The sequence below is a fragment of the Canis aureus genome, chromosome 8 (genome assembly GCF_053574225.1).
Source record: "Canis aureus isolate CA01 chromosome 8, VMU_Caureus_v.1.0, whole genome shotgun sequence".
Taxonomy (NCBI): Eukaryota; Metazoa; Chordata; class Mammalia; order Carnivora; family Canidae; genus Canis; species Canis aureus.
Genome location: NC_135618.1, coordinates 44,970,096 through 44,994,798, shown reverse-complemented (window position 1 = coordinate 44,994,798; position 24,703 = coordinate 44,970,096).

The following is a 24,703-nucleotide window of genomic DNA, read 5'->3' as shown; positions in this document are numbered from 1 at the left end:
CTGACAACTTCATCTGGGATTTTGTGGTAGCAAATTTGGAAGAAAAAAAAAAGCCTCGAACTAGCTTCAGCAGTGTCATGATATACCTCTCTCCTTGTCCCTTCTCGTTCTTCCTTGTTTCTGTGTGGCTTTGTCCCTCTTGCTGTCTGCAGCCTGAAAGCCACGCGGAAGATGTTATTGTTATTTTGGTTTTTTTGGTTATTTTTTTTCTTCCCCTCCTCCCAGTCCTGGCAAGCTTACTGGGTAGTTGAGTAAACTGGCTCGTTTATTCGGGAGGCCTCTGACAGCAAATCAGACCACTGGCACCGATTCAAAAAGATACAACAGATTCCAAGGCCCAGGCTGACCCTCCGGCACAGAGGGTCGTTTTACGAAGCAGGTGTTCTTTGGACCAGCCTTCGGCAAAGGGAACCAGCAATTTAATTAGAATCCCGGCTCTTCGGAGAGTGAAAAGTGATCATTTTTCATCCCCGCTTCAAGGACACCATTCTCCTGGCAGCTCTCCGGCTCTCTTCGGAGGCAGTGGTCAGAACTCCTCCGGAGCAGGAAGCACGATGTCGCACGATGTCGCAGGAAGGACACAGAGCCCGTCATGAAAAAGAGCTCCTCCCTCTGAAAGCAGCATCTTGGGCCCGTCAGGTGATCTCACCTTGACCCTGCCCTCTGGGTCTGCGAGGGAGGATGATTCCTAATTCCTGCCTCGGCTCTTTGTCGTGGGGGGGCGTGAGTGCCGCCTGTGAGCATCCTGACCGGGAGCAGGGGTTGCCACTGAGGCAGCACCCACATCAGCTGGAAGGGAGATGAGTTCTCAGCTCACACGACCCTGGCACTCTGGGTGTGGCAGGCACCCCACACACTTCACATCCTTTAATAGATTCCAAAATTCACAGTCCCTCCTTAAGGCGGTGTGTTACCCTCTCCCTTTTACGTGCAAGGAAACTGAGGTTCAGAAAGGTTGCCCAAGGTCATGGGGCCAGTAGCAGCAGAGCCTATACTTGAACCCCAGAGTCTGCACTCGAATAATGCAGTGACTTACTGCTTAGCCCTGGAGGTATTGTGACCAAAACAACAGTAATAGGAGCTAATATTCACTGGTTGCCTGCAATCAGCCAGGCTCTTTTTTTTTTTTTTTAAGATATATTTATTGATTAGAGAGAGGAAAAGAGAGAGCACACACATGAACGCACAAGTAGGGCAAGTGGCAGGGGAAGAGAAGCCTCAAGCAGACCCCCTGCTCCATCCCATGAGCCTGAGATAATGGCCTGAGCAGAAATCAGGAGTCCGACACCAAACCCACTGCAGCACTCCAGCGGCCCAGCCAGGCTCTTTCCATACTCCTTCTCACTGATCCTTATTATAACCCAATAAACTAAGTCCTATCATTATAGCCATTTTACAGATGAGGAAACCGAGTTGGGGAAGCTAAAAAGCCTGACCTAGGTTACACAGCTGGTAAGTGGATTCAGACCCATGTCTAATTGTACAGAATGTTCTCCACCACTCTGGTACTTTGGGTCCTCAGCCCATCAGTGCTTCATCTGGGCCCATGTAGGAGCTGCCAGCCAGAGGAAGACCAGCCGAATGACCTCCTGAGAGCCCCAGTAGGGGTCAGGGTGGGCAGCTGCCCTGCACTTGAAGTCTGAACAGATGCAGAGAATGACAGCGATGGAAGCTGCTCAGGGGTCATTGCATGGAGAACCCCGCCCCAGAGATGGGGAAGCTGGATGGAGAGGGGGAGGGGCCTGCCCAAAAAACCAGCACCCAGGGTTCCCTCCAGGCTCCCTTCTTTTAAAAACAAACAAAAACAAAAAACAAAAAATTAATAAATAAAAAATAAAAATAAAAATAAAACAAAAATAAAAATAAAAATAAATAAAAAAATAAAAACAAACCTCTAAGGGGCGCCTGGGTCCCTCAGTTGGTTTATTTATTTATTTATTTATTTTTCCTCAGTTGGTTTAGTGTCTAACTCTTGATGTCAGCTCAGGTCATGATCTCAGAGTCATGAGATCGAGCCCTGCATCAGGCTCCACGCTCAGCACAGAATCTGCTTGGAGATTCTCTTTCTCTCTCTCCCTCTGCCCCTCCCCCTCTAAAAAAAGCCCTCTCTAATAGTGTCTAATGAGGATGCTCAAAAAGAACCCAAAATATGGGGAAAGATGTGACTTAAAATATAGTAACCGTAGCATTTTTTATTACAGTAAAACATAATATGTGAATAACTTCAGTGTCTGGCAATAAGGATCGTTTAAATAAATCATGGTGGTATATGGGAACAACACAAATATTTATCAACAGATGAATGGATAAAAAAAATATAGTGTAGGGGCACCTCAGTGGCTCCATGTTCGAGCATCTGCCTTCAGCTCAGGTTATGATCCTGGGGTCCTGGGATCAAGTCCCACATCAGACTCCTTGCAGGGAATCTGCTTCTCCCTCTGCCTGTGTCTCTGCCTGTCTCTCTGTGTCTCTCATGAAAAAATAAATAAAATATTTAAAAAATATATATATACACATATAGTGTATATATAGACATAGGTGTATATATATGGATGCACATACAAATATATATGTGTACATACACAATGGAATACTATTTAGCTTTTTTTTTTTTTTTTTAGCTTTTTTATAAAAAAAGAAATCCTGCCATTTGTGACAACGTGGATGAACCTGGGGGGCATTATTCTAGGTGAAACAAGCCCGACACAGGAGGACAAATGCTGCATGATCCCACTTCCATCAGGGAACTAAAATAGACTCATTGAAGTGCAGGGGATACTGGTGACTTCCAGGGACCAGAAGGTAGAAGAAGGAGGGGACTGTTGCTCCCCAGGTATGAAGTTTCAGTTATGCCAGATGAATGTGTACAACACCGTCCCTACTGCTGACACCACCTAGAAATCTGTAACAGGGTAGCTCTCCTGTCACATGTGCTTCCCACAAGAACAGAAACAAAGGGACACAAGGCGGCTCTGGAAGGCGCTGGATGTGCCTGTTACCTTGATGGTGGCGATGGTATCACGGTCTTTGCGTGCATGCAGACCCATCCCACTGTAGACACCGACTGTGTGCCATTTGGTGTACACCGCGTGTTCTTCAAAACTGAACAGAACCGCACGTGTTCAGATCTCCGGAACATTTATGAAGAGTTTACCGTGGTGTGGGACACGCATGAGGCGCCATGTGGAATGAGAAGAAAGACACAATTGGAGCTTGGGAAGGAGTAGAGGTCATCGTCGTCGCCTCGGAAGGGGCTCAGTTGGCGATCCTGCTTCCTTGTTACTTTCCCATACTGTCCGGCGCCCGATCACACACCTGACACAGGTGCCGCCTCCAGCGTAACCTGAGCCTGAACACTGGTCTCCACTCCGTGGCCCGGGTCCCTTCCCTGTTTGGCGGGGACAGTGGCAACAGCTCCCTCCGACCCCAATGGTTTCCCAGAGGCTGGACCTGTGCCCGCCAGTCATGCCCCACAGAACAACCCCAGTCATCTTGGTAACACAGCCCCATGACGGGGCTGTCCCCTCACCCGCGGCCCCCGGGGTACAGTCTGTGCTCCCCATCGTGCCGCCCCAACTCCCCTCCAGCCTGAGCTCATTTTTCAGCACTTTCCGTCTCTTACTCCACATGCCAGCCTTGTAGCAAGTTTGCGGTCCCTCTGACCTTCCAAGCTCCTTTTAGGCCTGGGACCCAGTCACGTGGCGCTCCTCCCACCTGGCACGCCCGCCCTTACCCTGGCAAACTGCTGCTTGTCCTTCTCGTCCGCGTCGCTTCGCTGTCACTCCCTCTCAGTGGCCTTCCCGGGCCCTTGACACTGGGTCAGTGGCCCTCCTCGGGCATCCGCTGCGCGGTTTATATTTTGTGCTAATTGTCTGTTCTGGAGGGTGAGCTCCCTCAGGGCAGGGCCTATGTCTTTATATATATATATATATGCATTCAGTAGGCGCTCAGTTTTGCTGAACTGATGCATCAGACCAAATCAGAATTTAAAATATCAAGGGATTTGAAGGGAAGTCAACGTTCAGGGGAAGTTTAAGTGATCCCTATGTGCTGAATAAAAGGAACCTTGCCCCTGAAATACAACTGTATTCCTGCCCCGCACCCCCCCGCCCCGAGCTATAAGAATTCAGCCCCTTGATATTCTGAAATGCATAAAAAACACTAGGCGGTCAAGGAAATGTTTTAAAATACAGACGCCCAGAAACCACCCACAGGGTCTTTAATTCAGCAAGTCTGGGGTGAAAACCCAGGAATCTGGATTTGTAGGAAGTCCCACGAGGGACTTGAACACACACACACACACAATTTGGGGCCTTACTGAAATACGTAAAAGCCTAGTCTCTTGCTCAGCACAAAGGAGGGGCTTTTAAAAATGTGAATTCCACTCTCCCCGGCCAGTCGGGACTACACCTTGAGCTCCTAAATCCTTTTCTCCCCGGGAGTCCCACCTTCTCGACCTATCGAGTGACCCAAGCGTGGTAACCCCCAGAGCGGCAGGCCCACCCGTGCTTGAGCCCGCTCTGGGACAGAAATGCAGACCAAGCCCGTCACACAGCAGAAAGGATGATCCTTCCTGCTTATTAACGATATTATAGAGGCAGCTGGCCGACCACGTTGGTATGACAGGTCTATTTTCATATGGAAAAGAAAATTATAGAGAGGCATAAACATTTGCTAACTAGAGAGATGTTATTATAGCTTGCAAATTGCATTCAGATGTTCAGTAATACTGGAGTTAATGGGTTTCTGAGGGTTCTTCAGCAAGTGAGCCCATCTAAGGAAAAAAAACCCTTCTTTTCTCAGTTTTTATTAAGAGGGTGCCGCCCCAGCCTCCTGATCCAGCAAGAGGGTTACTGGCTGCGAGCGGGGATCCTGAGTCAGCTGGGGTCTGGGGGCCATGAGAGGACAAGTCTCCCCCTGCTTCGGCTAAGTGCGGCGCCGGCAGGGAAGCCTCCCCTGCACCCGCACCCCGCATCCCCGCGGGCAAAGTAAAGAACAGAAGAGAATCATTGAGCATGTACAGAGGGCCAGGCCCTGGGCTGAGCACATCACACTCACATCTCATTTTACTCTTTTTCTTTCAATTTTTTAAATTATATTCAATTTGCCAACATATAGTGTAACACCCAGTGCTCATCTTATCACGTGCCCTCTTTAATGCCTGTCACTCAGTTACCCCATCCCCCCACCCACCTCCCCTTCTACAGCCCTCTGCATGTCTCATTTTATCCTCAATGGCATGGCATCACCTTTTTTTCTAAGATTTTATTTATTTGACAGAGACCACAGCGGGGGGAGGAGGAGCTACCCCCACTGAGCAGGGAGCCCAGTGTGGGGCTCGATCCCAGGACCTGGAGATCATGACCTGAGCCAAAGGCAGATGCTTCACCGACTGAGCCACCCAGGGGCCCCTCATCTTTTTATAGATAAGGGAACCAAGGCACAGAAAGTCTGGGGGGTCTTACCTAATACCTAACAGCTGATACACACGAGAGGTAGCATGGGACCTCAGACCATCCATCCTTGGAGCCAAGATTCTCAATCACCAAATTCTAGGTGTGGGGCTTGAACAGTCTTGCCAGGCAGCCATCGTGGTACCCATTTTACAGATATGTCTCCCAAGGCTGAAAAAGTCATCTGTCCAAGAGGTGGGCAAGAATTGGAGCAGATCTATGTGATTTCCCCAGCCAGGCAGTCAGCGGATACTGTTCGAAACCCTACTTTCTGCAAGAGACTCGCAGTTGAGAACATGGCAGACAGCCCCCCGGCCCCGGGATTTTGTGTTCCCTTGGTGCTGCCCTTGGACTCCCTCCGTGCTGCTCTTGGACTCCATCCGTGCAGCAGACCCTTGGGAATATAGTGGAGGATGCTGCCCTTTATGGTCATTGTGCTGTCTCTCCCCTCACTCTGCTCACCTTGACCCACGTCCCTTGACCACCAGGAAGCCTTGCTCAATCTGGCTCAGACAGTCCTCCCTACTCTGCCTTCAGAACCATATCCCAAGACATGAATCCACAAAGTCTAGTGACGGTCAGTCAGCCCTCCCCATTGTAGAAGCCACTGAACTTCAGAACCAGAAGATTCTAGGACATCCTGTCCACTATTCCCATTTGCAGATGGGGAGACAGACCAAGGTGATGAGTCCAGGAGCCAGGAGAGCAGCAGAGAAGACATTTCCCCCTCAGAGTCTCCAGAATGAACCATCTTTGCCAACATCTTCATGTTGGACTTCTGACCTCACAGAATCGTGTGAGAATAAATCTGTATTGTTTGAAGCCCCCAGTTAGTGGGTATTGGTTACAGCAACCCTAGGCAAGCTAATACACCTGCTTGTTCCCAAAGATCTTCGTGGGGTTCATTTAACACACAATAAAACAAGATTAAGGAAAGGGCCATGTGAAGCCGGAGAAGAGTTGGAGAGCCAGCTATATAGACAAAATGGAAAGTGCTAGAAACAGACAACACAGCTAGATACTGAGCTTCCTAGTAGCTGATGGGAAAAGAGACCCTCAAACTCTTCCATGATCCCCTGTGTCTCCAAGCAACGAACACAAGTCACACTGAGCAAACATTAAGGCCAGAGGAGGGTAAAGCATTTCTTAAAGAGAGAAAGGGTCCATTGTGACTTCTTGAACATCTTTTTTTTTTTTTTTTTTAGATTTGTTTATTTATTTGAGAGAGAAAGAGAGAGCATGAGCGGGAAGGGCGGAGGGAGAGAGAATCCCAAGCAGGCTCCACACCCAGCTTGGAGTCTGACGTGGGGCTCGATCTCACGACCCTGAGATCACGACCTGAGCTGAAACCAAGAATCAGACACTTAACCGACTGCCCTACCCAAGCGCCCCTCAAACAACAATCTTTTTTTTTTTTTTTACAACATTCTTAATAAAAGCAAATATCTGTTGGAAGAAGCAAGACTGTTTTCCACAGAGGCAACTCTTCCAGGAAGTGGATAGAACCTCCGGGTTCAAAGCATATAATAAGTGGGGATAGAAACTGACCAGTATATGGTAGAGATATATGTTTAAAATACATGCTGTTAAAATATTTAACAGGCCTCCTAGGGACGCGCTGCCTGAGGTTTCCTCGATCAGAACCTGAGCATGAATGTTGCAGAGGGTGGGGGGGGATGCTTGCACACACTTCCCCAGAGACGGCACCACAAAAGCCAACTCTTTTAACCTGCCCTCAGCAGCTCAGTGGGAGTTCTGAGCCCCAGGCTTAGCCATCCTACAGGCCACTTGTTTCGTCTTCCTGGAGGGATCATGCATCTAAATTCATTCATTCATTCATTCATTCATTCATTCATTCATTCTAAATTCATTCAAATAAATAAATTCATTCATTCATTCATTTCCTTATATATAAGCCCAATCAGATGCAGGCCCTGCCTTGGGTGCTAGGGGTTTGGTGATGACAAGAGCAGGGTGGGTAGGTGGTAAACAGAGTACCCAGTGCAAGTGCACCTGGGGACACACGCGGCCCGCCACATGGTTGTGACTGGGGAGCATTGTAAAAAGCATGTCATTCCACTCAACTCTTTTAGGGGTTGAATACTGGGTCACTTTTTTTTTTTTTTTTTGGAAGCCTGGATGATCCAATCTCAGTCAGTGTTGAAGTGAATGAATGAACAGATGAATATAAGAAATCAGTGCTTGTTTTTAAAACGAATTCCTTGTTCAGAAAACGTGATTTTAATTGATAAAAGCAATACATGCACATAGCAAAAATTCAAAATAGACAAAACATGTACCATGAAAATGAAGTATTCATTCCATCTCTGAGTCCCTCCCCTAGTTCTCTCTAGAAGTAATCATCATGAAAATTGTGTGTGCATGCACATGTGTGTATGTGTGTGTGTGTGTGTAGCCTTCCTGAGACGCTTCCAGCCTATACATATCCCTGTCTGCATGACTAGAAGTGAGCTCTAAGTATCGTGTGGCACCTTGTTTTTTATCTACTGAAAGAATATATCATGAATATTACTCTTCATTTGGGCTTTCAGAGGGGCTATTTTCTCTCCTTCCCAAATGCCATAGCGAATGCCATTGTGAGGATGCACCATAGCCAGTCCCCTATTGTTGGACACTAATGTTGTTTCCAGTCTGTGCTATTAGAGACAATGAACATCTTCATCGCACACAGGTATGAGGACATTTATAGGAAAACACCTTAATACTGGGATGTCTGTATCAAAGGACAGACACTCCTTTTTTTTTTTTCCTTTTTAACAGATAATACTAAATTGCTCTCCAAAATATCTGCTTATTTCACATTCCTTCCAACAGCATGTGAGATGCCTGTTTCCCACATCCTGGCCCAACCGCGCATTCCTGTCATTTTCAATCTCTGCCATCCTGCCTCTCTAGTGACTTGACAGTTATTCATCTTGCCCTCATATAAATCCTTCTGAACAGAAAGACTCTCTAAACTGTATTAATGAAATTAAACACTCTTCATTAAGGGCCAGGTTCAGGATAAATTGGATTTTCATTCCGTTCCACCTCAGCTGTTAATTTTTTCACTGATCTGGGCTGCCCTCTCTTGATTGGGGCTTAGTGAGTCCTGCTTGGAGTAGAGGCCTGGGTGTTATTTGCATAGCATATGGCACTGAAGAAACAAAGCCAAGGGCTTGGCATCACCATTAATTAGGTTCTTCCAACACGGAGCTCTGTTTGCTCATCCAGATGTGAATCATATTTTATACTCTTGTCTTTTCCCCTAAGAGGCTTTTGGGAGGAAAGACTTGCATGTCCTGGTGAGGGTTGAAGATGGAAAGTGTCTAGAAAGATTATTTTATCAGCGCAGAGCCAGTTCCTGGGGCCGCATTGTGTGCAGTTCGGGGATGCCTGGGGTATACGAGGCTGGGAAAGCCAGCTGTCCATGCCTTGTGTCTCAAGTTAGGTAATTTCAATTCAACCCAATTTGGTAGAAATGCGTGTTGCTCTATATTATGTGTTATGTGATACATCCTCAGAATCCATAGGAAGCTGCAACAGAGATGTGCAATCCCCAAATCAGGGCCTGTGTGTCATTTAGCCAGGTTTGAGGGGCAGCCTTAGCTGTCTTAGCTGTTTAGACATGTGTGTGTGTATGTGTGTTTGGGTGTGTTTATATGTACTTTTTGAGAAGACCCATAGAGTTTGTCCTATTGCCAAGGAGCTGCCTCAAAAAAACCCAAAATTTAAGCATTTAGGGATTCAGGAGTAATGGTGTATTTGCCTTTACCTTGAGGGATTTTGGGAGCAATCTCCAGGTTTTCTATCATCTCAACCCGCTCGAGGTTCTTGCTTTTCTCTAACCACAGTAGCTCCCGCTTTGACATGCCCCATCATCTTCCTTCACCGCTGGAAGCAGACTCTTCCAGTGCTTAGACAGAATAACGGTTTTGCCCTAATTACACTAAATGATGCGGTGATTGGTGGTTACAGGGAGTGCCCAAGTCTGGGAACGAAGAAATAAAACCATGAGAAGGTCAGAACTAAAGACCACCTCCATAGTCTGGTGCTCATTCAGAAACTTGCCTTCATCACCTGGATCATCCTTCCCTCACTCGGGGTTCAACACAAGCTCCCACTGACACACACACCACCACACCATTCAGCCATGGTGTCGTCCACTCACCATCAGGGCAACGCACTCTCACTCCTGCACTGTCAACACCTATTCCCTCTGCCACGTACTCATCCATCCCTCTATTCATCCTTCAAAGCCTTACTGAAGACAAATCATGTATCTGGCAACCTTGGGATCATAGCAACCAAAGGCCTATGTCCCTCCCCTACAGAGTTTATAGTTTAGAGGAGAATCAGATGCCCAGACCAAGAACCACAACACATTGTCTCATGTACCAAGGAAAAATGCTGTAGTAAGGGTCCATGAGAATTGCGGAGGAGGATCCAAGGAAAGGACTGACTTATCCTTGGGAGCAATGGGGGATGTTTCACAAGCTGGGTCTTGAAGGATGTGTAGGAGTTTTCTAAACATAAGGGAAAGGCATTCTAGATGGAGCAGCATGTACAAAAGTCTAGAGGTGGGGACATATTGGATCGTGGTTTTCACTGCAGAGATGAGCCTGTTCTTTCCCTGGACCTGGGTGTGTGGCTGCTTTGAGGGCAAGTGCTCAGCTAATGAGCCTACTGGAAATTCTACAGCTCCTCGTGACACATTCGCTGCAGAGCCAGGGCACTGGGAGCCAGGATGTTTGCTTCCCTCAACATTATGTTGATTGGCCTCTAGATGCTACTTTTACTTGATGAACTCACTCCAGAAAACACATTTGGCCTTCAGCGGTGACAAAAGCCCTGCCTGCAAGTGACTGATTTACTGTGAATGAAATAATCCCTTTCCATCCTTAGGATTAGTTTATGGAACTCCAGCTATGATTGAGTGCCTGACCTTCTAGCCTTTTCCATGGTGCTCCCTTTCCATGACTCCTGCTGTACAGGAATGGGACAAAGAAAGGCTCACAAACAGAAATTAAATTTAGAAGAGGCGGAATAAAAGCTGCTTTGCAAACATGTGGAACAAAAAAATGTAGGATTCAATATACTGGCAGTGAGTCATCTAACCTTATTTTCAAAGTGTGGCCATAAGAAGACCTCACTGAGAGACACTTCAGGTGACTCAGATGCGGGGAAATGTTTAACTGGAGGGACAATATGACATATCGAATAACCTCATGGGCTCTCGAGTCACAGAGAACAGATTCCAAATCTTGACTCTGCCACCTAGAAACTGTATGTGCCAATCAAGACTCATTGAGTTCAAGTGACAGGAAACCCAACTGAACCTGAGAGGGTGGGGGAGGGGAAGGGTCACTTCTCCATTCTCAGGGTGCACATGCTCTTTGTTATCTCCCGGATTTTCTTTTTTTTTTTTCTCCCGGATTTTCAAATACTATTGCTTATTCTTTTGATGGTCCCCATTTTCCCAACCCTCCACTGGGATCACTCTTACTTATCTACACCATAGCTCAGATACCACTTCTTCCAGTGGGCCATCATCACTGCTGTGGTCAGTGACCCAGGCTCACCTCCTGCTACTAGTATGTCAGTGGCTGACAACTCCACCAACATCTCTCTCTAGGAAATGGCTTCAACCAAAGGGAGCTGCCCCACCCAAAGTCACTCCACCCTTCTGGAGCCAGTCCACATCCACTAATTGTTCACCTGGCTGTACAGCAACCTTACCCCTTCATCTCAAGTGCGTACAACTCTTGGAATCATCCCAGCTTCAGAGCTTCCAATGGGGTCAGCTGAGGTCTTGTTGCTTACCTCCTTTGTAGTTCCCCTCCTTTCATTCCATTTCCCTCACTCCCCAACAGGTGCTGATCCCAAGGGAATTCCCTGATAAATCTTCTGCATGAAAATCTCCAACTTAGAGTCTACCTCTTGGAGAACATGATGGAAGCCAGAAGCCTTCTTCAACAACCCGTAAAACTAGGTCACGTAGGTTGAGGCGACTTCTGCCTGCACGTTACCAAAATCTTCGCTCAAAACTGCTTAAGCACTTCGACATTGGTCATCTCTTCTGGAGAATCCAACACTAATCCAGATTTCACAGTGAGCCAGTGCCTTAGCTCAGTGACATTCTCAGAGACCCAGATGCTTCCCCCATCATACAACTGATCTTCTGTGCTGGCTTCAAACTCAGGCTGTCACAAGATAGTTGCAGAAGTTCCAGGCATCATGTCCAGACATGACGATGCTTAGAAACAAAAGAGAGACCACCTCTTCTTTTGGGAAAGACTATAATTCTCCCAGACTCTCCTAGATCAGTCCTCCCATCCTCACTGGCCAGAGTTGAGTCACATCTCCACTTGTGAACCAATCACTGGCAAGGAGAATCAGACCATGGGATAGGGTCTCCTCCCCATGAATCCCTTGGCTGTAGGGAAGGTGTGGATACCTGGGGGACAGTGAGATTCTTTTGCTAAAGAAGATGGGGAATGGATGGCGAGTAAGAAGAGCATCCTCCCCTGCCTACCTTGGCAGGCTATACCTCTTCCTTTTAACACTTACCATAATGCAGTCAAGAAATCTTCTTATTCTACCTTATTGCTCCCTCTGAGAGAGAGCTCTACTTAAGCAGGCAGTTCACCTACCTGTGCCAGGCACTGGAAGATTCGGTGGTGGATCAAACAAAGCCCCTTCTGTTTAAAATTTACGTTCAGGCAGGAGAGATAGAAATAAACAGACAAATTGATGTATAGCGTAACATCTACAACATGTACTATGAAGATAGTTATAAAACAAAACCAAAAAAAAGTAATTGGATGTGATTAGGCTTCTTCTCTAGAAAAATAGTCAGAGAAGCCTTCTCTGCTAAGATTACATTAGGACAGAGACCTGGATGAGCCAAAGGAGGGACCCATGTGCTATGTTATCAAAAGGAAGTGTTCTCCACGACTAGTGAAGAGCAGGTGCCAGAGCCCAGAGCATGACTGTCTCATTCAAGGAGAAATGAGGGGCCAGAGTCACTATTAGGGAACGAGCAGGGGCCAGATCAGCACTGCCGAATAGAAATGCGATAGACTCACAAATGCAATTTTAAATGTCCCAGAAGCCACTTCTTTAAAAAAAAGGGGGGGGGGCATGAAATTAACCCTTATCAACTTTATTTAAGCCAACATAGTCATAATATTTTTTGTTTCAATGGTAAGAATGTTTAAAAGTTATTAATGAGCTATTTCAGATTATTTTTTATTCTTATTCACTCCAAATGCTTAAAAAACGGGGCACCTGAACATAGACTGTCCGTATTGTTGGTTGTCCCATGTGGACGGCACAGATGGAGATCGTGGAGAACCTTACCATGCAGTAAGATTATAACGTGGGCTTTATTCTTAACCGGGTAAAGCTACCGGAGGGACTTCGGTGGTGTGGTTTCATTTATCTGTTTCCCAGGGATTGCTGTGGTTTTAGCAGAGTTTTCTCCTCTAAGGCCCGTGAAGAGGTGACACTTGAATGACAGCAAGCTGCCGCTGGGGAACAGCCCCAGCCCCGCATGCAGAGGATGCAGAGGTGGCTGGACCCGCAGCTGGGACGAGTTCCCCCAGAACTGTTGCCTCTATGTACAATGAGGGCCGGCCTCATGCAGATGGAATTTCCATGAGGGAGGCTGGCCTACCCCGTCATTCGCTCAGCTGTCTTTCAGAGCCCTCATTTGCTTATCCATAAAGGAAATCACAAATGGTAATTACTACAATTTGCAGAAAGTATAGAAAACCAAACCAAACTCCGGGATGGTGGTGTCCGCCCCGAGTCTTCTAGCCAGGGGTTCTCCAGCATTTTTAGCTTAGGGACCTTGTCCTCCAGTGCACTCATCAGCTAAAGTCCAAATCGGACACTCCGCAACCTGCAGAGGGGTTAGAGTCCATGGGTGCCACTGTCCTGACACTGCACGAGTGACAAATGCACATCCATGTCCATAAAGCCAAGTTCTGTACGCTCACTTGCCCTGTGCCCCAAGTTTAATTCAAAGATGTTTACACGTTGACCTTTCTTTTATCATAAATAAGATATGAGTCACCTTCATAAATAAACCATGAGACCTAGACTTGAAATGGCCCCATGCAATGGTTTATGCCATCCGCCAGTACTGGGCAGGGCGAACCAGCCTTTGCTCTGGTGGGAGCTTTGTTCATTTCTGGCTATTTCCATGTTTCTCCATGAACTGTTTATAAAACAAGAACAGATCAGAGCGGTGTTGAGCCAGCCCTGATTGGCCACAATCTCGTATGTTCTCCTTCAACATGGGCAGGTGTGAGGGGCACAGGTTGAAAACCATCCTACCATCATGGCCCCATGCCTCCAAAACTCCAGGCCTTCACGCACGCTCTACCAGTTTTTCAACAGATTTGTCGACATATAATTTACTGACTATAAAATCAACTTGTTTCAAGTGCGCTAGTCAACGATTTCTAGTGTATCTATGGAGTTGTGCAGCCATCACCGCAACCTACTTTTAGAACATTCCCCATCATCCAGAAGCAAACACCATGCCCATTTCAGTCCCTCCCCTTGGCCACCTCCAGCTCCAGGCAATTACTGATCTACTTACTTAGCTTTGTCCTTTCAGGACATTTCACATCAATGGACCAGGTACGTGGACCATAGGCAACTGGAAAAACAAAAAAAGAGAGAGATGGGAGAAGAGGATTGATTAGCACCAAACTGAGCACTTCTCATGGAAGCGTTCAAGAAATGATTACAAGAGGATGTCCCAGGGATTAGAGATTTGTACTTAGAAAACTCGATTCTTAACTTCATTTTTTGAAAGAGTTTATTTATGAGCGAGAGAACATTGAATGGGGGAGGGGCAAAGGGAGAAGGAAAAGCAGACTCCCCGCTGAGCAGGGAGGCCGACTTGGGGCTCCATCCCAGGACCCCAGGATCATGACCTGGGCTGAAGGCAGACACTTAACCAACTGAGCCACCCAGGCGCCCTGGTTCTTGACTTTAAGTCTTGGTTTGAAGCAAGGTTGTTTCACAATTGTGCACAAGACCTTGGCTTGGTACAGGATCATGAAACAGAAAAGCTCTCTTCCTCCTTTCCACACCTGTCCCCAGGCCCCCAAGGCCTGGATGGTTCTGTAACTCCGCTCTGCCACAGGATACGCAGGATAGCCTGTTCATTCACGGAGGAACGTCTTGGAAACAGACCACGGCTTTTATATTTCTTCTATGTTCTGAATTCTAAACATGCCCACCCCAATTGGTCCTGAATTAAAATCTTGCAGTAGATCCTCGGGGTGCTCCAGATGAAGTCCCCACTCCGGAGTGATTTAGAGTTTCCCGAACGGGCCCTGGTACGTCACATTACAAACATTTTGCACATGCTGTTCTCTGTATCAGGAGCACACTTGTCCTTATGCTTCCCAGCCTAGAGTCCTGTCCTCTCTGACACTGGCCTAAGCCTTGCCTCCTCCCACCTTACGTGGGTTACCCCACCCTGCCCTGTGCATCTGTAACTCTCTCTCAACAACATGGGCTGCCTCCTGGGCTTGCATCTCCCTGAGGACAAAGGCCATCTCCTCTCTGCCTCCAGGACCTCGTCCTCTGCCTTGGTTGACATCTGTTGCATTGGTGACCTTGAAAGGAACCTCTTAAATACCAACTGCTCTTAAGTCGGAGAGACGAATATAAATGCTGCGTCATTTGTAAACATCCCAGATGGCTTTGCTGCTTACATTTCGGTGGTGGTTGTCCATTTTTGTCTCGGGTTCCTTTCGAAACTGCCTCCAACCTTGACAGCATCTCCGGCAAGGTGATTTGGTGAGCGCGCTCACAGTGCACACCTAAATTCAGCAGCTCAAAGTCTCCTGCCACCTCCTGTTTCCCTCTTCCCTCTAATTCATGGTTATCGCTAGCAGAAATAGCAAGCATCCTAGGCTTTGTTCCCTCCAGCCTGAGCATTCGGCAGCATGACGACGTCTGGAGAGTTCTGGGGAGAGAAGTCAAGAACGCATCCTGGCAGGGAGAGGCCTCCTGGCAGAGTGGAGAGCGCAGCTTTGGACACCAGACACCCCGCTTGGCCACTGAACCCCGCTAAGCCCATCCCCTTCCATCTGCTTGGGGGCACTGCTCTTGCAATTGCCCCATTTTTTCGCCCCCCTTGCATCATAAACTGTCCCCCTTGGCTGTGTCATTCCCATCAGAGCACACACATGCTGCAGGATCTCATCTAGAGAAGAGTCATCCCTGGTCTGTCCAGCCGCTGGCCCGTTGTTTTGCTCTTCTTTTACTGCAAACATGTCAAAAGAATGGTGGTCACTGTGTTTTTCCAGCTCTCTCCTGCTTTTTCCCCTCATTTCCCAAAATGCCACACCTGCCAAGGTCATAGTGACACACCATGTACTAAAAACAAGGTCAATCCTCAGTCCCCATCCAACCAAATTAGCAGCAGCACTTGATGCAGCGAATCGCCCCCTTCTTGAAACACCTTGTTCACTTGGCTTCCTGGCCCTGTTCCTGGTTATCATCCCACCGGCTAACCATGGGTGGTTTTGCTGTCTTTGCCAGCTGCCACCTCCTGTCGTCCAAGGCTGCAACGCTCCAGGGCGAAAGCTCCAGTCCCATGCCCTTTCCAGATCCAGTTGCCTCAAAATCCCTCCTCTTGGGTGGCCAACAAGCATCTTTAACGTAACAGGTACAAAAGTGAACTCTTGACCACCAGCTCCCCGCTTCCCTGCCAGCCCCCGCTCAGAAATCTGCTTTGGCCAATTTCTCCCCATCTTAGTGAGCAGCAACTTCTAGTTGTCCAGACAAAAAAAAAAATGTGGGTGTCATTCTTGAATCCTCCCTTTCTCTCACTACACACCAGCAGAAGAGCAAGCGGGCCGCTGCTCATCACATGCACAAAATAGGCCAGATCTCGGCTGCCACATGCACCCAGCCAAGCCCTGGTGGGGCTGGCTGCATGCCACTGCTGCTGTCACTGCCTGGCTTCTGGGACAGGGTTAGCGATGAGTGATGCAGGGGACAGAAATACCTCCTGGGGAAAAGGAGGTTGGCATTTCTGGGGCAGGGTTTCAAGACTCTGGCAAGGGGAACAGAAAGGACATCTTGCTCCTCCCTCTGGGACAAGGCTGCCGCTGATCATGGTTTGCCAAGTTGGGAGAGTCATTACCTAATGACCTATTGGGATGACCCCCGATGAGGGGCAAGGCTTGAGGGCAGGGGGCCCCCAGTGGGGCTGAGGAATGAGCACTGGACTTGGAGCTGTGAGCTCGGGCAGTGAGTCCTGACCTAGACTCAAGTGTCATGGGACACTGAGTTGCTTCTCCGGGCATTTCAGTTGTATCACCTGGGCCCAGGCCCTCTCTTCACCTCTGAGGTGCTGTTTCCTCATCTATAAAATGAGATCACATTTGGTGAGGCTGTTGGGAAGATTAATGAGAAAAGGGTCACCTATGTGAAGGGGCATAGTGTTGCTGGTCACTGGCACGATGTAGATCAACTTCCCTTTGAACTCTCCTTTCCTAACCTATGGCCTCGACTGTGCTAGAGGTTTCTGTGAAGGTTTACGAAAGAGCTTGACGAGAAGAATATAAGATGGTATTGTTCTTATCCTATCATCTCAGGTGCTCTAAGCTGCAAACAACAGTCTTTGTTCACGGATCCAGCATAATGAACATCGCTCTCTATTCACATCAGTCTCATGCATTCCTCACCAGCAACCGTAAGCCCCGTGGAGGGCAGCAACCACGTCTGTTTGTCCATTATCATCCAGTACCTATCACTCAATGCACAGTTGGGAAAGGAAGGGGTCTCTGATGCCTTGAAGCTTTCTTTTTCCTACCCCTTTACACGTTGTCATGGGGAGCCTCCCACTTTCATCCTGCCCTCCAGGAGCCCCCAGGCTAGCCATAGAGACCTGCTGTAGGTGGGCGTCTGTGGGTATGTCTGTGCTTTGTCTAATGAAAGCCCCTAGACTACCCTTTGGGAAACTCCTTCTCACTCACTCCTCAACCACATGACTGGGGGCATGGGGGGGCTCACTCAACATCTAGCCAATCAATTTGCCTCCAACCATGGTAATTGGTTTACACATGGTCATATGACCCATGTGAGACCAATGAGGTGCAGTCTTGAGATTTTTAACTTCATCTGTTGGGCAAGTGAAGTTCTTTCCACTGGGGCTGGAAGCAGAGTGGGGAAAAAGGAAGAGACATCCTGAAGAACTCGGATGACATTACTTCAGTCCCTAGATCCAGCCATGCCTGAAGTCCCCAGACTATTCACTTATCAGAAGCCAGTGAACTCAAGCTCCCTTTCTTTGCCAAAACCACTCAGAGGACAAATTCCATCATTTGCAACAGAAAGCATGCTGGTTTCTGGCCAGGATGCACAGTGTAAGGGTACTACTAGTGGTGTGAATGAAGTAATGCAGGAGTGAGTAATGGTGTCTGGGGGCCCTGGCAAACACAGGTGACAATTAGCCTTGAGAAGGCAGTCAAAGCCCAGGCAACTTCACCCTGACCCTTTTGCTGCAACCCTTTTCACTTTACATGTAGGATGTCAACTCCTCAGTTTCTGATTTGATCCGAACACAGTATTGAGCAAAGTAAGAGGAGAGAGATGAAGAAATGATGGTCTTCGGAGGAGCAATATCATTTTATTTTTTTTTTTTGGCTTTTATTTTATTTATTTTATTTTTTTAATGAATTAATTTTTTATTGGTGTTCAATTTACCAACATACAGAATAACACCCAGTGCTCATCCCGTCAAGTGCCCCTCTCAGTGCCCGTCACCCATTCATCCCCACCCCCCGCCCTCCTCCCCTTCCACCAATATCATTTTAAATGCAAATTGCTGAGTGTTGACTGTACAGTCTGTTGAGGGAGTATGCAAATGATACACAAACTCCATGCATATTTAAATTGCAAATCCCTTGTGACCTTGCTGCACTGTCTTCCACACACCTGGGATGAGGCCCCAGGGGGGAATGTCTGGTGGGACTTTCCATCAACAAGTATTTATTTAATAAGCTCCTACTCTGCTTCTCTGCAAGGTGTTCAGCCTACAAGACTTGGTCTCTGCCCTGGAGGAGTTGGCAAGCGAGCCGAGGAGAAGGGAGGAACCACAAGAGACAATTAGTACATAATAGCAGACACGATATAATTAAGTACTAAGTGCTGGGCTGTGGACTGGAAGCAATTGGGTGAAGTTGCAAGGAGGCCAATTTTGGCTCAATACGAGGGACAACTTTCTGCTGGAGGGACCTGTCCCTTGAGGGGAGTGCAAAGCCAGCATTCTCTGTGCCAGAGCTGGATGGAGATTTGCAATAACATGAATAATGATAGCAATCACACACTCAGGAGGCATACCAACTGGGTTTGAATCCTGGCACTGCCAGCTGACCACATGACTTTGGACAGGTACTTTTGTTTCTTTGTCCTTAAAAATGGTCCTTAATAACACCTACCCTGCAGCAGCATGAGCATTAAAGAGCCTATAGGTAAAGCATGGGAAAGGCCCGGGCTCATCATGGAGGCAGTAGGGTATCATCAAATGAGAGCCAAGTGGATCTCAGTTCAAACCCCCTAACTCTGCCATTTATAAGTTGTGTGACCTTGGGTGAGTCATTTAACCTCTCCAAATATCAATAAATAATAACAATGATAACTATTATTGTTGACTATGTGCTACCAAAAATCTCCTCAAGAATGCTATGAAGATGAATGAGGAGATTCTGAGCATAGCATCTGCTACATGTCATTCAAAAAAAAAGTGTATATGTGTGTCCAAACCATTATGCACATAGACATACGTGTGCATGCACATCCCAAACCATCAGGCTCCAGCTTCTGTCTTCTTCCAGAAGCTTCTACAATAGCACCTGGGTAGCCTGATGCTCTCTGATGACTGAGCTCTTTGAAGAAGGAAACCAATCAAAAAGCACAGTCATCACTGTACTCCAGACTCCCCTCTGCAGAGCTCCTGCCATGAATGCCCATGGAGACCTGATGTTTCCACCTGCCTTTTTAAAATAAGGCTTCTCTCCCACCCTTAGGAAAGTAAAATGCACTAATTAAGGAGGGTTTTTTTTAAAGATTTTATTTATTTATTCATGGGAAACACAGAGAGAGAGAGAGAGGCAGAGACACAGACAGAGGAGAAGCAGGCCCCATGCAGGAAGCCCAGTGTGGGACTCGATCCCGGGACTCCAGGATCACGCCCTGGGCCAAAGGCAGGCGCCAAACCGCTGAACCACCCAGGGATCCCCTAATGAAGGAGTTTTGAGAAATTTCATAAACATATAAAGCTGTAAATTGAGATCACTCACAACTTCTCCAACCAGCCAGGGGCCCACACCCGCTTCCCAGACTTGTGAAGGAGAGCATGGCCCAAGGATCTTTGTGAACTAAGCAGCTTCCAAGGGATGACCACAAAATATTTTCTGATAGTATGTGAACTAGAGAGGAAATCTCAAATCAGACACAGTTACTGTTCAAAAAGTGCTTGGGGAACCATAAGGAGAGGCTGCCACTCTCCCACCAGAGCGGCCAAGATCAAGTGAGGATTGACAATATCCAGTACTGTCAAGGATACGGGGGACCCAGAACTCACATGCTTTACATCAGTGCAGTTACTTTGAACAACTCGAAATGTGTGTTAACACTGGATATTTGCACCTTCGTGACCGAGTGATGCCACTCCTAGGTACGTGGCTGTTTGGGGCTGAGTTGTGTCCCCTCCCCCCCCCGCCACCATGCCCCAAAATTCACCTGTTGAAGTCCTGACTTCCAGAACCTCAGGGTGTGACTATAACTGGAGAGATGATTTTTAAGGAGATAATTAGGTTAAATTAGGTCAGTAGGGTAGGACCTAGTGCAGTATAACTGGTGCCCTTATAAGAAAAGGGGATTGAGATGCAGATACATATGGAGAGAAGACCCCCACGAAGATACAGGGAGAAGCCCGCCATCTGCAAGCCAAGAGTCCACAGAAACCATCCCTGCCGACACCTTGATCTTTGGCTTCCAGCCTCCAGAATGGTGAGAAGATAAATTCCTATTATTTAAACTGCCTGGTCCGTGGCACTTTGTTACAACAGCTCCCACAGACTAACACAATGGCCAAGGAGAAGGAATGGATAAACCTCACGGGCATTGCTGAGTGACCAAAGTCAGGCACCAAACAGTGCACACTGTTTGATTCCATTTATACGAATTTTCAGGCAAAACTAATCCATGGCGACAGATGTCAGAACAGTGGGGTTTTAACTGGGAGGAGCACAAGAGAGACTGCTGGAAGCTGGAAACGTTCTCTATCTCCATCTGGGTTTGGGCTACACATTGTATGTATGTAAATATTAATCACACGTGATAGTTACAGGGTTTCTGTTTGGGATGATGAAAGAGTTCAGGAAGAGTGATAGTGACAGTTGTACAATATTATGATTATAATTGAATGCCCCCGACTTTTACAGGTAAAAATAGTTAAAATGGCAGATCTTAGGTTTTATACATTTTACCATAATAAAAATCTTCCCAAAAAGTCATCAAACTGTAACTTAAGATACATGCCCTTTACCGTACATTATGCTTCTATATATAAGTTGGGGGTGGGGGAAGCTGTCAAGGAATATTTCACAATGCCTGGATGATACAGCTGTGACATGCATGTTTCTTTTTCTCTATTTTCCTTCTGGAAACCTCCTCCCCATTGTGATGCTAGCACTTTGAATGCCAGGCAGGGAGGTTCGGTTGACTTCCTTCGAGATTCTCCTACTCCAAGGATTCTTTATTTTCTTGCTCTCTTTTTTTCTCTTTTTAAGTTCAACGAATCATCTTCCCTGATAGTCGGGGCGAAGGCTTGGCACATGAATGAGCACATCACTGAACTCAGGGAAAAATCTGAAGATCTGATGTAAAGATGAATCCTTCCCTTCCGGCCTACCTCCTCCATCCATCCTCAAAACGCATTTTCAATCAGTTGGCTGGAGAAGATCTTTATAAAAAGGGCACAATTAACATGGCAGGTGCCTTGGTTACATGCAAATAATAACAGCGGAGAAAACAGACGTATAATTACTTGGGCTTTTTTGGTGCTCGAGTGTTACTACTGCTGATATTAAGTAAAGAACATGACACCCAATTGTACTCCGAGTGTGGGGGGTGATTCACTTTCAGCTGGTGGAGATGCGGGCCTTTGGGGGGGGGATGTAGAAAGTGGACTTGAATTTTTTTAAAAGACAAGAAAAGAGATTAACTCCTTAAGGACACATGAGTGAGCGGCTGGGCCCTGTTTGCCTTTGTGGCCTCCCTGGCAGGGATCTCCCCTCCACCCCGCCCCCAGCCCACTCCCCCTGGGGATCCCACCCATTCGCACCTGGATACTGGTGCCTTTGGCACACACCCTTCTCCTCGGATACAGTAGAGAAGGGACCACTGAGCCCAAATCCCTCCCTCAGCCCCTACAACAACAGAGAGTGGCAGGGTGGCAGGGCCAGGTGTCCCCAGCCAGGTACACTTCACTGCTGCATGCCAAGTGGTCGGAGATCTGGACACCAGGCCCTGGCTGAGCCTGGTTCTGGGGGACACAGCCCCAGCACAGACACTGTGGTAGATCCACAAGTGCCACAGCCATCGAACCCCGGGAAGCAGGTTCTCTGCAGAGGAGGTGTGGACAGGGAGCGCCCACAGCTGACATGTCATCCCCGCTTGCACATCTCCGTTTGCCTCTTCCTTTATGATGCCAGTCCCGGACCTGCCCCCAGACTGTTTGGAACCACTCCCATCCTCTGAGCCTCCGGAGTTTCTACTAGCAAACAGCAGGGGCACTCGCTCCACGTGGCCTGGGGAGGAGGCCAAACCCCTGCCGTCGCCCCTTGTCATGGGTTGGATCGTTTGTCCCAAAAAAGATACATGGAAGTCTCGATCCCTGCGAACGTGCCCTTATTTGGAAATAGGGTCTCTGTAGATGTGACCAAGTTACGGTGAGGCCACAGGAGAGGAAGATGGGCTCTGAGTCAGTGGAGTGGTGTCCTTATAAGCAGAAGGAATTTGGACCCAGAGCTGGCAACACAATGGCTACGAGTCTCTGGCGTCTCTCGCCAACAAAATGAGGATATGAATACTTCCTTGAGGAGTTCTGGGCAGGAGTCAATGAAGCACCTGCCAGTGCATGGGTGACTTTACCATTATGGTCATCGTTATTTTTTTTTTTTATTGGTGTTCAATTTACTAACATACAGAATAACACCCAGTGCCCGTCACCCATTCACTCCCACCCCCCGCCCTCCTCCCCTTCTACCACCCCTAGTTCGTTTCCCAGAGTTAGCAGTCTTTACGTTCTGTCTCCCTTTCTGATATTTCCCACACATTTCTTCTCCCTTCCCTTATTTTCCCTTTCACTATTATTTATATTCCCCAAATGAATGAGAACATATAATGGTGCAGCCACTCTGGAAAACTGTGTGGAGGTTCCTCAAACAGTTAAAAATAGACCTGCCCTACGACCCAGCAATTGCACTGTTGGGGATTTACCCCAAAGATACAAATGCAATGAAACGCCGGGACACCTGCACCCCGATGTTTCTAGCAGCAATGGCCACGATAGCCAAACTGTGGAAGGAGCCTCGGTGTCCAACGAAAGATGAATGGATAAAGAAGATGTGGTTTATGTATACAATGGAATATTACTCAGCTATTAGAAATGACAAATACCCACCATTTGCTTCAACGTGGATGGTCATCATTATTTTAAAAAACGATGATGATGTTCTGGAGACTGTCTTCTTCGAATACTCATTGCTCTGCTCTCTTTTAACACCTTCTTCTTCCTTGTTCTAAAAAGCCTACACTTGACTCCAGTTGCTGGAATTCCCAGTTGGCAAATTAAGTACAAGTTCAGGGTTTCAGAAAATCAGGGGTCTAGAGAGATGCATGAATGTGTGTTATTTTAGGAAATAAATTTGTATGATGCAGTCTCCTATTATTTTATTTTAACTTTTTAAAGATTTTATTTATTTATTTAGAGAGAGAGGGGACACTGTTTATGAGCCTTGGGAAGGACTTTGTCTTTTTCCTGAGGCCAGTGGAAGCCACTGCAAGAGTGTGGGCAGCTCCGTGATGTGCTCAGGCATTTTCAAGTGTACCCTGGGCCTCTGGCAGCCAAGTGAGGAAGGGAGCAGAAGGAGCCAGCGTGGGTCTGAGAGACTAGATACCACACCCAGGTAAGAGATGAGGAGGGGACTCACTAACCAATACTAAAGTGACTTAAAATCCCAGTCCTTCCTCTCAGTTATGTCCGACGAACAGGCTGCAGCATGCCTGGCTGCTGCTCAGAACAAAGCCTGCAGCTGTCTCTCTGCGTGGGAGCAGACGCAGGACAAGCAGAGGACAGTCCATGCCAGACCAGGCAATCCGCAGAGACGTTAAATCCCCAGCCCCAGAACCAGCTGCAGCTCCAAATGCTAGCAGACAGGAGCATAATGTCCTGCAACCCGGGGGAGGCATGAAGGGTGAGGGCAAGTCTCAATGCAGGTATTTGGCAACCAAGAGCGGTGACCTGGAAGGAGAGGAGAGGCAGGTGTGATTGAGGGACAGCTCCATGCTCGGCACATGTGTCACCTCGTTTGGTCCTCTTGGCGACCCTGCAGGGAGGCTGTTAGTCTCCCATTTCATAGGTGAGCAAACTGAGGCCTAAAAGACCTGAACGCCCTGACCCAGGGGTCCAGCAGTTACAGCCGCGGCTGCCTTTTCATTGATCCTGGAGTCTCTAATTTCGGATCTGAGCCACGGTGCTAAACTGACGCATCTTCCACAGGGGCCGGCGGTGACCTCACGGGGAGGACTCCAGCTCATGACAAAAGCATGGGCCGCTGTGACTCCAGAAAGGATTAAGGACCAGCACCCGGTTTGTACTGACCACACGCAAGTGCCCAAGCTACGTGCACGTAGCCATACTGACACGCTCTGGTGGAGGCTCCATGGATTTAGCAGGTGGAGGAGTGGTTCCGAGAGGTGAGGTCACGGGACAGCAAAGAGTGAGGGCCGGCTTGTTCTGCTCCAGAGGAGACAAGGGGATCAGGTTGTTCTTTTATTATTTGTACCTCAATACTGAGGAGTGGCGTGACGACGATGGAGTATTTTGTTCCTATATCTTCTCTTTATCCACCCCCCCGCCACCTGTCTTATCAGAAAACCCCATTGATTCTTTTTTAAAGTACAAAGAGAATCCAGCTGATCCT